At 40.4% G+C, this 15,487-nt stretch overlaps 2 non-coding genes across 2 annotated transcripts; one reads left to right on the top strand and one right to left on the bottom strand.

The window, feature by feature from the left end:
* Window positions 1-9,092: 9,092 nt before the first annotated feature.
* On the bottom strand, window positions 9,093-9,180 carry trnay-gua (transfer RNA tyrosine (anticodon GUA)). Its single transcript is given in 2 exon segments — window positions 9,093-9,128; window positions 9,144-9,180. It is a non-coding gene; the product is annotated as a tRNA-Tyr (tRNA).
* Window positions 9,181-10,948: 1,768 nt separating this feature from the next.
* On the top strand, window positions 10,949-11,020 carry trnai-uau (transfer RNA isoleucine (anticodon UAU)). The gene has a single exon. It is a non-coding gene; the product is annotated as a tRNA-Ile (tRNA).
* Window positions 11,021-15,487: the final 4,467 nt, after the last annotated feature.

The raw sequence follows: 15,487 nt of genomic DNA, 5'->3' as shown, positions 1-15,487 counted from the left end.
ACAATCTCCTTTGCTTTTAACCGAGCGTTTAATAATTTCCTAAAATGAAAATGATTTACTTTATTTCTCTCACGGGATCAATAAAAGTATCTATCATCTGTCTAAACTATGGGACAGAATTCTGGGGTCTCCCCATACCAGAGATTATGGTAGGGCTTCAGAATGGTGATTGGCTGACACCATCTGACACCCCTCTGATTGGAGAAAAAAGACGTGCTGGTTTGCTATACATACTGTACCAGGAAGAGGATTTCTTTCCATTCAAAACGTGTATTTTAAAAGTTTAAGAAGTAAAAACCTTACAGCGTACACAGATTTCTAAACTGATCAGGATCGTTATCTTTGTCTTATGCATAATAATGTTCACCGCTCTGTCCAGCAAATTAATAATAAACTTTATTTTATATAGCGTTTTAAACGAATAAGTAATTAGATTGCTCATAAACCTAATCACTTGCTTTTTCTTTTTATTTAGGCTCAGATTTCAACTATAGATCGTATTATTAATAACCATAATAACAACCAACCAACAAAAACAACCATATAAACATAATACCAACCAAAAACATAGATAACAACCACAATACAAAATCAAATATATCAAACCATTTTACTCTCGCAAAGTCCTCCAATTATCATAATCCCGCCCCTTATGCAAAACAAAACCTTCCTCACATCCCAGTTTATCCTATTTATCATAAACAAAATCCACCTCAATTTTCAACATAAAGCATTACACAAAATCAATACCTCAACACTCCATACTCAACAACGATAATTCACAAACAGTCAGAACATGTAACTACACATTCCCAAACAGACCTAATTTCCATAGCCCCGCCCCTTATGCAAAACCAACATCCCTCCCCTGTTCTCTCCCTCCCCTGGCGGTTGTAATTGTTTTTATTTTCAAATAAATTTTAGCAAAGTCATGTATTTTAAAAATCTTAAGATTTTTATATTTATGTCTTCATTTAGTGGTTTCATTAGTGACAAAGGCTAAACTTTCTTGGAAAAATGTCTTTTATGTAAACCATGTTTGCTATTTATTCATTCAGGGCTAAAATATGTTCATTGTCTTCTAATGAAAGAAGGGTTCCTTTCGCCGTAGTCGGGTTGAAATTAGAAGCTTGCCACGCCCGGACTGTTACACCAACGCATTAGCATGTTAAAGCGATTTCATTGAGGAGCCTAGCCTTTGACTAGTAAGTACTGTACTTACTGGGTTTTTGAGGGGGGGGGAGGTGTCTTTCGCTGGAAATCTCGCCTCCTACTTTGAAAATACCCGTGAAACCGGTTCAATTCGTCACAGCCAGCACTCCTGCAGAGAGGGGGGTTGTACTTGGAGTGTATACAGTACACGCGTTATGCTCTTCGTTAATGTCTAAGCCGGAACATATCATTATATCTCATTTTGTATTTCTTAAAAAAAAATCGTTTTCCCAGCCTAACAGTATTGTTTTTAACCTGTAAAGCGCTTTGAGGAGCCACCTTTAAAGGCGCCATATACAATAAAGTTCATTATTATTACTATTGTAAATTTGCTGGACAGAGAGGTGAACATTATTACACAGAAGACAAAGATAGCAATTTACGTTGCATTGTGTATCGTGCTGCTTTAATACAGTTTTAAATAATTAAAAGTCTAAACAGTATCAGCTTTATTTATGGGTTTTAAATAAAGGTGATTTAAACGCGATTTAAATCAATATAAATGTTTATATTGTAACGCATAGGTGACTATTCATTGTTATTAAAATGACTTAAATTCGATCATGTTGTGATATTTAGAAATATACATTTGTTTGGTGCGAGTGAAGTTTTATTTAATCTCTGAGCCATACTGATTCTTCTGGAAGCCAGTTTCCGCCAGGGAGTAAAAAAAAAAAAACACACTATGGTATTCTCTCCAATGCAGTGCAGTTAAAAACATACCTCTGATGCTGCTCCTAAATGAATATCGTTTATGACCATCAGAAGCTTTATGCTTCTTTTCTTTTTTCCAGTGGATTGAACAGGGAGAGGCATTTCATGATGTACTTTTCACTGATGAAACAACAGTGGCTCTGGAACAGTTTTTAACCATGTCGTTTTATAAAAAGGGGAGATATGTACACGTTACTGAAGCTAAAAGTTTAGCCTTTGTCACTAATGTAACCACTAAATCAAGACATATAGAAATCCCTACGTTACAGACTGTATATGGCTGGTATTGGTAGTTTAAAGAAAAAATACACACCAGTATTCCACTTTCTCCCTAAACATTTTAAGCATCAGAGTCTTACATGTGGTTATTTCGGAAACGTTTGTACGTGCTCCTTCTGACCATGTTACTGTTTACTGTTACTGACCATATTAAGTTTAAGTGCCTGTGGGCACTTTTCCTGTCCGTGGGGGGTGGACCGTCTTTCATTAGAAGGTTAGTCTGTTCTACTCTGAGAATGTAGAGGGGGTGGAAAGTGCCCGCGGTCATTTAATTAGTATTAAAATTCGCACTGATTCCCTTGCGAAGATACGGACATAGGAATATTCGTGCGTGGTCAAAAAATGGCATAAAAACGATAAAGTGAAGGCTGTGAAAACATTCACAATGTACTTTATACACAAAGCAAATATACCCCCCCCCCCCTCTCAATTCAATTCAAGCTGCTTTATTAGCATGACAGATGGGTACAATCAGTGTTGGGTATTTACTTTGCTTTGAGATGCCACTTTTAAAGGTGATATATAAAATCAAGGCTTTAACTTGCTTTAACTCCGCAAGTCTGAGTTCTTGTGTCTGTCCTATCCGAACCCGAAAGTATTACAATATGTATCTTTATAGCAGGTGGTGTACAGCTTTTTAGTATAGATTACACTTTTCTAAAATGTATTTAAAAAATAAAAACGATTACAATCTAATCTTTCCACGTTTGATCCCAAAATAAATCTAAACGGGGAGAAAGCTATGCTGAAAGTTTATTAAGATACTTAGAAGACAAAGATATCAATTTATGTTGCATTTGTCTGATTGTGAATCAAAAAACACATATATTTAAACCCGCATTTGCGATTTAAATCAAAACGTTATTTAAATCAATATAAATGTTTATATTGTAACGCCTAGGTGACTATTCATTGTTATTAAAATGACTTAAATTCGATCATGTTGTGATATTTAGAAATATAAATTTGTTTGGTGCGAGTGAGGTTTTATTTAATCTCTGACTCAGTGATGGCCTGGCATGGTGAGGTGCGCTGGCAGCTATGTGGTGTTACGCAGTGGTGGCCTGACACGGTGAGGTGCCCTGGCAGCTGTATGATGCAGTGGTGGCCTGGCACGGTGAGGTGCGCTGGCAGCTGTGTGATGCAGTGGTGGTCGGGTATGTAGAGGTGCACTGGCAGCTGTGTGTTGTGACGCAGTGGTGGCCTGGCACGGTGAGGTGCGCTGGCAGCTGTGTGATGCAGTGGTGGCCTGGCATGGTGAGGTGCGCTGACAGCTGTGTGGTGTGGCGCAGTTGTGGCCTGGCACGGTGAAGTGCGCTGGCAGCTGTGTGATGCAGTGGTGGCCGGGCATGGTGAGGTGCGCTGGCAGGTGGGTGATGCAGTGGTGGTCGGGTATGTAGAGGTGCACTGGCAGCTGTGTGTTGTGACGCAGTGGTGGCCTGGCACGGTGAGGTGCGCTGGCAGCTGTGTGATGCAGTGGTGGCCTGGCATGGTGAGGTGCGCTGACAGCTGTGTGGTGTGGCGCAGTTGTGGCCTGGCACGGTGAAGTGCGCTGGCAGCTGTGTGATGCAGTGGTGGCTGGGCACGGTGAGGTGCGCTGGCAGCTGTGTGGTGTGACGCAGTGGTGGCCTGGCACGGTGAAGTGCGCAGGCAGCTGTGTGGTGTGACGTAGTGGTGGCCTGGCACGGTGAAGTGCGCTGGCAGCTGTGTGGTGTGACGCAGTGGTGGCCTGGCACGGTGAAGTGCGCTGGCAGCTGTGTGGTGTGACGCAGTGGTGGCCTGGTACGGTGAGGTGCGCTGGCAGCTGTGTGGTGTGACGCAGTGGTGGCCTGGCACGGTGAAGTGCGCTGGCAGCTGTGTGGTGTGACGCAGTGGTGGCCTGGTACGGTGAGGTGCGCTGGCAGCTGTGTGGTGTGACGCAGTGGTGGCCTGGCACGGTGAAGTGCGCTGGCAGCTGTGTGGTGTGACGCACTTCACCGTGCCAGGCCACCACTGCGTCACACCACACAGCTGCCAGCGCACCTCACCGTGCCAGGCCACCACTGCATCACACAGCTGCCAGCGCACCTCACCGTGCCAGGCCACCACTGCGTCACAACACACAGCTGCCAGTGCACCTCTACATACCCGACCACCACTGCATCACACAGCTGCCAGCGCACCTCACCGTGCCAGGCCACCACTGCGTCACATAGCTGCAAGCGCACCTCACCGTGCCAGGCCACCACTGCATCATACAGCTGCCAGGGCACCTCACCGTGTCAGGCCACCACTGCGTCACACATATTTTAGCGCCATATATTTCATGGATATTATGGAATATAATGGATGGATATCTTAGTTATCTTTCTAGTTCACAGGTTTGCATGCATAATTTAATTTTGAAAGCCACTGAGACATCAGGTACTACTGTTGTATTTATGAAAAAGAAACAAAACAAAAAACATACTAACAACTGTGCCATCCTACTCCTTAGTTAATACATTTTATTATTCATAAACAGTTAACATTGTTAGCAAAATATTTTGAATTATATTTAACCCTATTTTTTCTTTAGTTTTGTATTTAACTTATTATATGATAGTCAGACTTAATGTATATTTGAACAATGAAAATATATTTTTACAAGATTTTACATTAAGCACTTAAAATTAATATGGTTAATAATAGTAAACTGTAACATGCTGTAACAAGATCGGTTAAACTGCGAAGAAGTAAACTGCTTTCAGAGAAAATGTTTCAGGTGTGAAGAACATAGATCTCCAATGCAATTTCAACCAAACCTGTTCCCACACACCCTGCCCCCACTACCATTAGAATATACACAAAGCACTCAAATCTTTCGAGCTAATGATCAGGTGACCCGAGAGAGAGCGAGAGAAACACCAAGGGGTGCGGAACCAGGGAACTATTTACATGGAAAACGGGCGATCTCCCCAGACTGTCCGCCCGTTTCACTGTTACCTGGATACCTCTTTATTTAGAACTCACTAACACTGATTTTTAGTTTAGAAGGATTCAAGTAGGGTTTTAGATGAAAGGCAGTGACCTTAATCAAGCCCAAATCATAATTGAACCCATTCAGAGCCTACATTACATTTTAGCGTTTCATTCTGAGCAGAAGACCCTCACACCTGAAGAAGGGGGAGGTGTTTTTCGCTGGAAATCTCGCCTGCTTCTACTTTACAACCGGAGTGCTGGCTGTAACGAATTAAACCGGTATTACAGGTTTCAATCACAGACCATGTGACATGGGAGTCAGGAAACTAACACAGCGCCACCAGATTTGATAACGCTATAAAAACGCTATAAAATAATGTGACTTGGCACAGAACAAGTTTACAGCACAGTACAATAATAAATGCTGACCATGACTTTAGAAGCATAAATTGCCTTACACTCAATTTAAACACAAGCTGTCTTTAGCCCTCTAAGCTGGTTCATACAGAAATGTAGAGATCCAGGCTCAGAACACACAGCTTCATTAGCGAATACATATGCAGGACAACTAGAGAAGACGTTTTACAGAGGATGGATTTTTAGAAACATCCCATCAGTGACATCACTGAAGTCAACTCCTAGGTACTGTAACTGTCGTGTGGATAGTTTCACAAGAATCAGACAAAGGTTTAAGCATCGCTTGTTCTAGATAAAACTGCAAAAAAAAAAAAACAACAACCCATAATGTACTTCTTTGCGGCTCTGTTTGCCCAAATCATATATTCACAACGTGAAATCTAGAAAATAATATTACGTAACCAAAATCCGCAATATGGAAACAGAACCTGTGTAATTGTTGATAGATGATGTACTCGTAACATTTTTTCAAGACGAACTACAACATTTAAAAAATGACTTGTATGTACTTGATATCTCTAATCAATCCACGGGTCCCAGCACAAAACGAAAGTAAAACGCATACCGTTTCGCGCTTCTTATTAGTTGCTCAAAAGTAATTTGACCGTATGAAATGCATAATATAAACCTAGAAACATATACGTGAGCAGTACTTAAGCACTGTAGTATCGGTGTTAAGACATACCTCTCAAATACTGTAAATCAAGTTAAAAATATCTCAAGACAGATTCTGGTCATAATGAAACCATGTTTCGTGTATGTTTTCTTTAAAGTACCGAGACCAGCCATATACTGTATGTTTATGTTCCAAAATTAATATCGTTTATGGCCTTCACACGCGTTGCAGTATGCTCCTATTCTTTTTATGCTCAGCTACTAAGATTTCCCTTCAGTGGTAAAATTAGATATGAATAGTCAATACTTAAACGGGCACAGTTAAGACATTAAATATACATATACATACTGTATACAGTACAGTTTGCATACGGTAATATGTTTATGTTCCTAAATCAATCTCTTTTATGAGCATGTGAAAGGCATGGTGAATCACTGTACTTTGCATGATTGGAAACAAATGCGTGATTGCGAAATGCTGTGGTGTTACTTTTACAAAGATGGTCAATGAAAAAAAGAATGTTGACCAGGGCAATACTTTGAGTTTACACTTACAGCTTGTCCAAGGTCATTCATTATTAATACTATTAGTAATATCTTCGTTAAAGACTTTGATGGCCACAGCTCAAACATGAGAGGTTGAGCTTTATTAGCTCCACCTTGCGGAAATTCCGGATACTATTATTTTGCTTGTCGTATTATAGGAGAATTTACGGTAACTCGTGGTATTTACCGGTAGCTTGCGGTAGACTGCGTACAGCGTACCGCAAAATAATGCGGTATCGCCCGCGCATTTTGAATGGCTGCATCTGTACAAAGACAAGGTATACATACTCCATAGGTTTAAAATTCAGGAATATGAATGGTCAATTGTTTACAATTGGAGGTTTTATGTTTCGTATGATTTAGCGACTTTTTTACAACATGTAAAAAAAAAACAGCACACCTAAATGACAAAGCCTTGGAGCTACAGAGAAAAACAAATTGCGTTTAAAGTAATTTTAAAGGCTCGAGATAACATTGCACTATAAACGCAAATGTTTGTTTTCTTTGTCGCACTTACGTTTTGTTTCATGCAGTTTATTTCTGACACAAGACATAACAAGCTTGTGTATTTATGACAAAAAAGCAGGGCAACAATTTTCATTGACCTTGAAACTAAAATTGTTAAAAAGTAAGTTAAATGCACATATAGTAAATATATTTTCTCATATAATGGTGTGTTTTTTTTGTCTAAGAATCCTTCATGAATGCTTTAACAGACACTTTGCATGATTAAAACAAATATTTACGAATTTTAACGTTTTATACAATAAAGTTTTATTGTGAACATGAGCCCTGTTTATCGATATCACCAATACAGTTCTGGATTTTATTCTGCCTTCCTATGCACAGATGAATTTTCTTTCACACAACAGCTCGCATATGTGGTAGGGTATTAAAAGAATGATGTTGGCTTTTAACTGATAAACCATTTGCGTTTATACAAAATCACAATGCGTTGTCGCAGACATTGGGACATTCTCTGTTTAAACACCTGTCGTTTTCTCTTATATTGGCTCCTGTGCTTCGGTCCATTTGAGAGAGGAGAAGACACTGAAAAAGTCTTGTGAAAGTGGATTTTGCACCTGCGCCAATGCTGTAGTGGTATCATACAGACGCTCATACAAATCCATCACACGCTGAAAGCTCCGGAAGGCAACATAAAATATTGCTCTGTCTGTTGGTGGATTAGGTATGCACGCTTTTTTAACGTAAAATGCAATGTAAAAAGATCAAATTTGATTCAAAATCGATTAATGTAAAAACCGATAAAGCTCATGTTTTTTATCTAGTTTTATCTATATCTAGTTTTTCAAAGGTCTTTTAAAAAAAATGTTTATCGCGATTGTGAAAGTTAGAGAAGGTGTACCAGCGGGTGCCTTCATATCGCCAGTGTCAGTCTCGCCTGTAGCTGCGAGAAGGTTAAAAGCGCACAAGTGATCTGTCTTTCGTCAAAATAATTGCTGGAGCAGCAGGACGCAGAGTACCATCCAGCAGCTGTAGATGGTATTCGGGGAAGAGCTGATTCTGTTTTTAGCACAGAGAATGAGCTCAGTCCGGCTCCCAGCAGAATCCATTCTGGTTTGGTTACTGTCAGACTGGGCGTCTGAGGCTCTTTGGATCGCAACGTGAAAAAAAAAACAAAAAACAATTGCTCACATCGTGTGATTTCCACCAGAGGAAGGGAAGATATCACTTTAAAAAAAAAAAAACAGAACTGAATATTTGGATCCGGGGCCTCATACTTATCAAATTATTAAAATAATAATTATTAAAATATCAGATTGTGTTTCTGCAACATCTCGTGCACAGTACGCCGTATTTAACAATAAAACAACAGTCACAACGAGGGCTTTACACGCAGTCCGGGGTATTTTCCCCTTTTATATTTTTCCCACTTTATATCGAACCTGTTATACTCCCAAAAGTGCAGAGTAGCTTGTAAATATAAATGTACAATTCACCGCTGGTATAAACAGATGTGTGCCTTGTTTGCCTTTGTAAGCATTTGTTTCAAAAATAAGTCCACAATACGTTAAAAACACAAAAAACACAAACTTAATAATATAACGATACAAAATCAATACCAAATCATAAAGGCAATTAAGTACATATCCCTTCCTTTGAAAACAGAGAACACCTTTATATCTACAAAAAAAAAAAACGTGACATTTGTATATACTTTTGAATTACAAAGCCGACAGAGTAGTTCCTTAATTCAAAGATCAGATTTTGGCCAAAACAAGACATTCAGACGGGAGTTTAATTCGGAACAAGAGCCTCTGCTTCGTGGTTTATTGAGCTTTTGATCAACGTCTGAGTGAAAAAGATTCGCTATTTTAACTCTTTGATTAAAGTTCACAAAAGCACCTTCCTTCGAGCTGGAGTCGAACCAGCGACCTAAGGATGCCTCATCATTTCCACTACAGTCCTCCGCTCTACCACCTGAGCTATCGAAGGGAAGGTGGGAATACTGTTTATCTTGAATTTAAGCCACGAATCAGGTTTCTGCAGTATGAACTTCCAGGGATATTACAAAATGCTTGATGGGGCATCAATCGTTCCAGGCGGATATTGACACCTTTTTTTCTCGAGGGATCATATTAAACATTTCATTAGTATCGAGAGGAGGATCACCATGAGACACAGAACAGTTTCATTCTGTCTTTATTAGAAAGTAGTGTTTGTGCTACATTAATAATATTTTCGTGGAAATATAGAAGTTGTAATTTTTAAAACTCATATTTGAATCGAAATGTGGTTTTGAGTTAAATATTAGCATGTTAATGTAATTAGTTTGTGTTTGTCATCACTATATATTGTAACGCAACGGGGGCTCAAGCGGGCGCCCTTGCCGCATTAGGTCGGCCCCATCCCGACTGAGGCTTGAACCCGGGACTTCTGCGTCTCTCTGCAGCGACCCAGCCCGGTGAGCTAAAGAGAGATCTCTTTTCAGCCCAGTAGCTGTAGTCCTGCTATCACAGGGAAGGGCGGTGACGTCACCTGCTCTGGTACGCCGGCTCTTACACAGTACCTGTCGGCCGTAAGCGTTACAATATATTCCCATGTTACTATAATTTGTAGCTGAAGTTTACTAGTTTGAACTACATATTTTTCAGGTGTGAATAATTGTATATTTTCAGAATAAATTTCTAAACCAAATCATTGGCTTGATTTACTAGTTTCTACACCTGTAAGACCTATCTTTGATGTATAATAGACCTTTAACTACATAGGTATAACAGTCCTCTAAATGTATCCGTATAATAGAACTCCAACCATTATGTATAATGGACATACTGTATAATCAGAGATGTCTAATTGACGTATAATGATATACGTATATTAGAATTTCATTCTAGACCCATTACGGACCACATTTATATGTCTAAGGTATGCGTTTAATCAACGTACTGTATATTCTACAGTACATCTTTTGCCCACTGGGGAGACACTACAACAGGTAACACCCCGTGTGAAAAATCATGAGCATCTGTAAAAGCTCTCTACCTGCCCGCTCTTAACAGAGACGTGACGAGGGTCTAAAGGGACATTTTGAGCCGTAGAAACATTTTATCATTCTGTACTTTCCTGTGCAGTCAGGCCAATTCCACTTCAACTGCGCCTGACAACGGAGGTCGTTTTGAAAACAACGAGAGTAAAGGGACACTGCATATCTGCAGAACATCACGTCCGAGTTTCAGGACAGTAACATCAGAGATTGGAAGCTAGGGAGTTTCAGGTCTGTTATAGGTTCATGAAAGTCATACCTTTGCAATAAATATTTCAGAATCCCAGTCAAATCCAGTACAATTGCTGCACAGATCTGCATTCTACAATAAGAAAACTGTCCGTTTAATCAAACACGCCGCATAAAGCATTTTTAAAACAGGAGATATTGTTTTGGAATGCATCTTTCTATAAAAATAAAATGATTTGAAGGGCGCTATAAGCAGAGGTGTGAAAGCCTGCTCTACAAAAGAACTATATCCAGAGGTGCCAAATAAGTCGAGGTTTCACCTCGTGAGAGAAAGCATCTCACAAAACGAAGTTGCAGTCGCTTCCATGCGTCATAACACCACTAGGTCAAACAACAAGAGCTGAAGAGCCGCTGTCGAGAGTAACGCGGCCGAGCTCTCTAAGGAGCTGGATTAAAGCTCCAGTCTCTTCATGAGCATCTGTTGGAGTCACACCGCTGCTATGTATCTCCTTGTTAAAAATCTTTCAAGGCATGGTGGCCAAGTGGTAAGGTGTTGGTTTTATAAACCCAAGTTTGTGGGTTCAAGCCCCACCTGTGTCTGCTTCATTTGTCACCACTCCCCTTTAGTTTCAAAGTCTTAAAAAAACTTGCAATGTAGGAGTCTCTATAGTAAGAAGAACATAACTGTCGCCAGTAATTAGGGTTCTTGCATATTCTGCCCTGTTTTTTATTCTACAAAGCCTGTCTCTCTTCACACCCATCTTCCAAATGATCGCCTCAGCATTGGGAAGGAACGTGCATTTGGTATAGACCCACTCCACAGTCTGATCACAAACAGATCGAGTGAGCTGTCAGTCTAGGTTGGAAGTAAGGTTCGAAAGCACTTAAAATCTGACTTAGGAACGAGAAGACTGTGTTTTTTTTCTTTAAACAAGTAAACGATAAAATTATATAAGTAGTGGGACAAAACATTGTCTGCCTGCAAGACTATGTCATGCTAAACGCCACAAATTGTTTTCGTCCAGTCGTGTCAATCGTCCTAAAGTTACGGAAAATCGGATGCAACTGGTGCATTCAGCATACATTTCTTCAGGATAGTCGTATGGTTTCAAATAATGAATTCATAGGTTCGTGTCTTTTAAGCTTTGTGTTCCGCTCTCCAAATAGAGGCTTGGGTTCAAATCCCACTCCCGACATTTTTACCCTGTCTTACACTGTTCCAGTCCTCTTGTGCTCGCTGGCAATCACAATAGGAGGCAAACGGAGAAAATGCTTAGCAAGAACATAATGGACAGGAAAAAGCTTAGTGAATGCTTGAATGTGATTAGCAGAAGTAAGGTATGCATTCAAATGTTGAAGCCCAAATTATAAAAGCAGCAGAAGAAAGGTGCAGCACAATGCAATTTGTGAGAATTTGTGGGTTTTTATGCTGCTTGGACTTCTTTCAAGCCTACGAAGGGAGTCACCCCTTTTCATTTTCATTTTCAAACTTCAGAACCGAATAACAAAAAGGTTTCATGTAAGACAGCATTCCGTTGGAAATACCGGTTCCACAATGTATTTGGCGAACCTGAATGAAATATTTTAGTGCCTGCTCAAATGCGAGGAATTAAAAAAAAACCTGGAAAATCAACTCTTGCAGTAAATGTCATAAATTTAAAGCGTGTAGTCTGCATGGACAGAGCAACCCAGCAGTCTGTAAAAACGAAGCCACAAGTCCTCTTTTATCTCGGGCAGTGCATTCCAATAAGATGGCTCTGCAGAAGACATGAGAAATGCCGAACTCGTTGTTGCCATTATTGCTACTCCTGCTACTGTAGTTTTAAGCTCTAATCAGCGGGCATGTACAGTTGTACAGGGGCTAGACTACTTTGCGCCGTCCAAATTCCATTATGTGAATTTAAGGTTTTATTAATAACAGCATTAACTATACAATGCATGCTCAAAAACCGCTACACATTAGCTTAAAAAGCAGCCGTGTTTTAACAAAGTGTGGTATTCGAACAGTAAACGCTGAAGTATTTAATACTTACTTGTGAGCAGATCTTCCTCAAAATGGAAAGAAAGCTGAATCAGGCAAAGGTCATAAGGCACCGTTTCACTGTACACTATCACGTCCTGCTTGCACTGTCCAACTAAAAGCTTAGAGGGTTCAGAAAGGACACAAAAAACCCTTGAATCCTCAATCTTGAACTTAAGGGTCACCAGGTCTCCTCTATTACAACAGTAATATTACTAGCGTTGATTCAACATAGTATAGTAGGCTGAGACTTTGAATGCAATGGGATGGTGGCCAAGAGCTAAGTTGTTGGTCTTTTAAACCTACTGTGCCTTCCTTATTCACCGCCATGTTATTTTATCTAGCTCATCAAGTAACTTGCAAAACGTCTCTACTTGTTACTCTGTCTCAAAATTGTAGTGCAAAGTTATCTGTTAAAGCCTTAACAGAATGCATAAATCAAATATATGGGATTTGTTAAGAACTTTATTGTCTTTTCACAAATTAATACAGAATAATACAAAGAAGACATTTTATAGTCTTATATTGAAACCATGAAACCTATGCACACATTCACAAGAGATTACAATAGAAAAACGCATTTGCTCCAGAAAATTAGATCACATATGACATTAAATAATTTCTTAAAATCACACTAAATTGCGATCTTGAAACCAAAATTAGAAATATTGAAAACAACCTTTGTTCCCCAGGAAGAAAAGCTGTTTTACACTGATGGGACCCGGTTTTAGGTAATCAAGATTGGGAAGACAACTGCGCCCTAGCAAAGGAAAATGTTACACAAACTTTGGAAAGCACACTCTGAATCCATCCGTATATTTGATTTCCAAGATCCGTTCAAGGCAACTTGGCTCGTCACAAGCAAATCATTTCAGGGAAGAAATTCAGTTTAGTCAACTACTGGTGCATTCAGCACAACTTTTGCTCTCGCTTGTCAGGATGGCTGAGTGGTCTAAGGTGCCAAACTCAAGGATGTGTGTCTTTCAAGCTGGCTTGGGTGTTCTGGTCTCCAAATGGAGGGGTGGGCTCAAATCCCACTCCTGACAGCTTCCATTTTTACCTCTCTTGAATTGTTCCAGTGCTAGCTGACAGTGAATGACTGTAAAAGCAGCAGAAGTAAGCAAGCAACTCAGTGCAATTTGTGAGTATTCTGCACTGTTAAAATCCATGGGTTTTCATACTTTTTGGAACTCGTAGCTCAAGAAGTGACTCCTGTTTCATTTTCTATTCACCAACTCGATTTGCATTCTGCCCCTCACACCTCACAACAGAATAACAAACGGCTTCATGAGCCAAAGGATTCCCATGCAGATACAGTTTGCACTATGTATTAGGTAACCCAAATGAAATATTTTAGTGTTGTCTCAAATGTAATGAATTTCATGAAACCTCAGAATGGAACGCTTGCAGAAAATGGCAGCAATTCAAAGCTTGTAGGCAGCATGAACAGACCAAGGCAGCTCTAAGTTACAGCGATCTGAAGCCACAATTCCTTATTGCGCTCGGCAGTGCTTTCCGAGTCGATGGCTCTGCATAAGAAATGAGAAATGCTGGACTCCAAATACGATCTTGCCATTCCCAGTGAACAAAAGACGTATAGTATACGTCTATTAAATGCATACCTTAGACGTCTAAATGTGGTCCGCAATTCGTCTAGAATGAAATTCTAATATACGTCTATTGTTATACGTCAGTTATACGTCTATGATTAGTTGTTCATTATACATAAATGGTTGGAGTTCTATTATACGGATAAATTTAGAGGACTATTATACATATATGGTTGGAGTTCCGGATAACTTTAGAGGACTATTATACGTATATGGTTAGAGGTCTATTATACGTATATGGTTAGAGGTCTATTATACGTATATGGTTAGAGGTCTATTATACGGATAAATTTAGAGGTCTATTATAAAATATTTTTATTTCTTGTCCAGAGTGAACAGAAGGAATCTTCACATGGGCTTCTGTGTTCGGTGGGCACTGTGTGAGTACAGTCTCCCTCTTGGCCCCCCTTTCCTTCTGTACAGAAGGCTTAGGAGCCTTGACCTGTTTCCACACTTTGCCTTTCTGGTGATCCAACAAAGGTTCCACTCTGAGTCGCATGCCCTTTTCTTTTTCTATCCGTTTGAGGTTGCCGTGTGACATCAAACATCTTTCAACCTCAGTGTCAATCAGTGTCTCACTGTGTAAGACATCTCCCATGGCAGTCTTGAGGTAAAAGCTTCTTGCTTTTCCTCTCTGTTTTACTGCCTGCTCTGTGACTTCAGGGGTGGAGTCAGCACTCGCTTGGTTGTGGCTGACCTCATCCAGGCAGGAACCCTTCCGCTCAATCAGATAGACTGAGGGAGGGAGAGGGGGCGGGTCTCCGCCTCCTCCAGTGGAGAGTATCAGCTCATTCACGCTTCCGGCAGCCTTGGGGAGCGGTTGTCTCTGTCCTAATAAAACTTGTTCAAGCCTGGTCAGGCGGGCGGCTACTGAATCCTTCTGTTCAGCTTTATCTAGCCCTTTCCCTCCCCCGGTGTTCTCATGGCACTTAGGACGCTGGTTGCGGTCATGTGTGCCTGCTTTGGAACGGGGCTTAGCCAGCTCAGGAGCCTGTGCTCCTTCGAGCAGGAGGGAGTTAACCCTGCTAGCTCTGACGGCGAATACAGTCGCTTTAACAGCTTTTTGCTCAGAGCGACTTTGGACATCATACTCCCAGGCTTTCTGCGCGAATCTCCTAATATCAGTCATTTTCATGGTCTGTGCATCTGTATGCATTAAGATCATCTTTCTGACTGACGGGTGGAGATTCGCAATGAATAAACCCTTGAAATGTGTGTTTTAGCAACCATCGTTAAACTAGTACGAAATCACAGTTTTACCACAGAAAACCACAAGATCAAGTATGCAATCAACCCGGTAGATCGCAAAACATCACAAAACACTCAAGCACTGCTTAAAGAGCAAGGGGAACTTTTTGTCTTTCGGCTTTCAGCACACTGTATTGTCGTGTATGAAACCCACAGCGTTTTATATGAATTATTCCGCTTGGTTGACTC

Source organism: Atractosteus spatula (genome assembly GCF_055471065.1).
Source record: "Atractosteus spatula isolate fAtrSpa1 chromosome 10 unlocalized genomic scaffold, fAtrSpa1.hap1 SUPER_10_unloc_9, whole genome shotgun sequence".
Classification (NCBI taxonomy): domain Eukaryota; kingdom Metazoa; phylum Chordata; class Actinopteri; order Semionotiformes; family Lepisosteidae; genus Atractosteus; species Atractosteus spatula.
The sequence above is the reverse complement of the archived record's forward strand: the minus strand, read 5'-3'. Positions and strand labels throughout refer to the sequence as shown.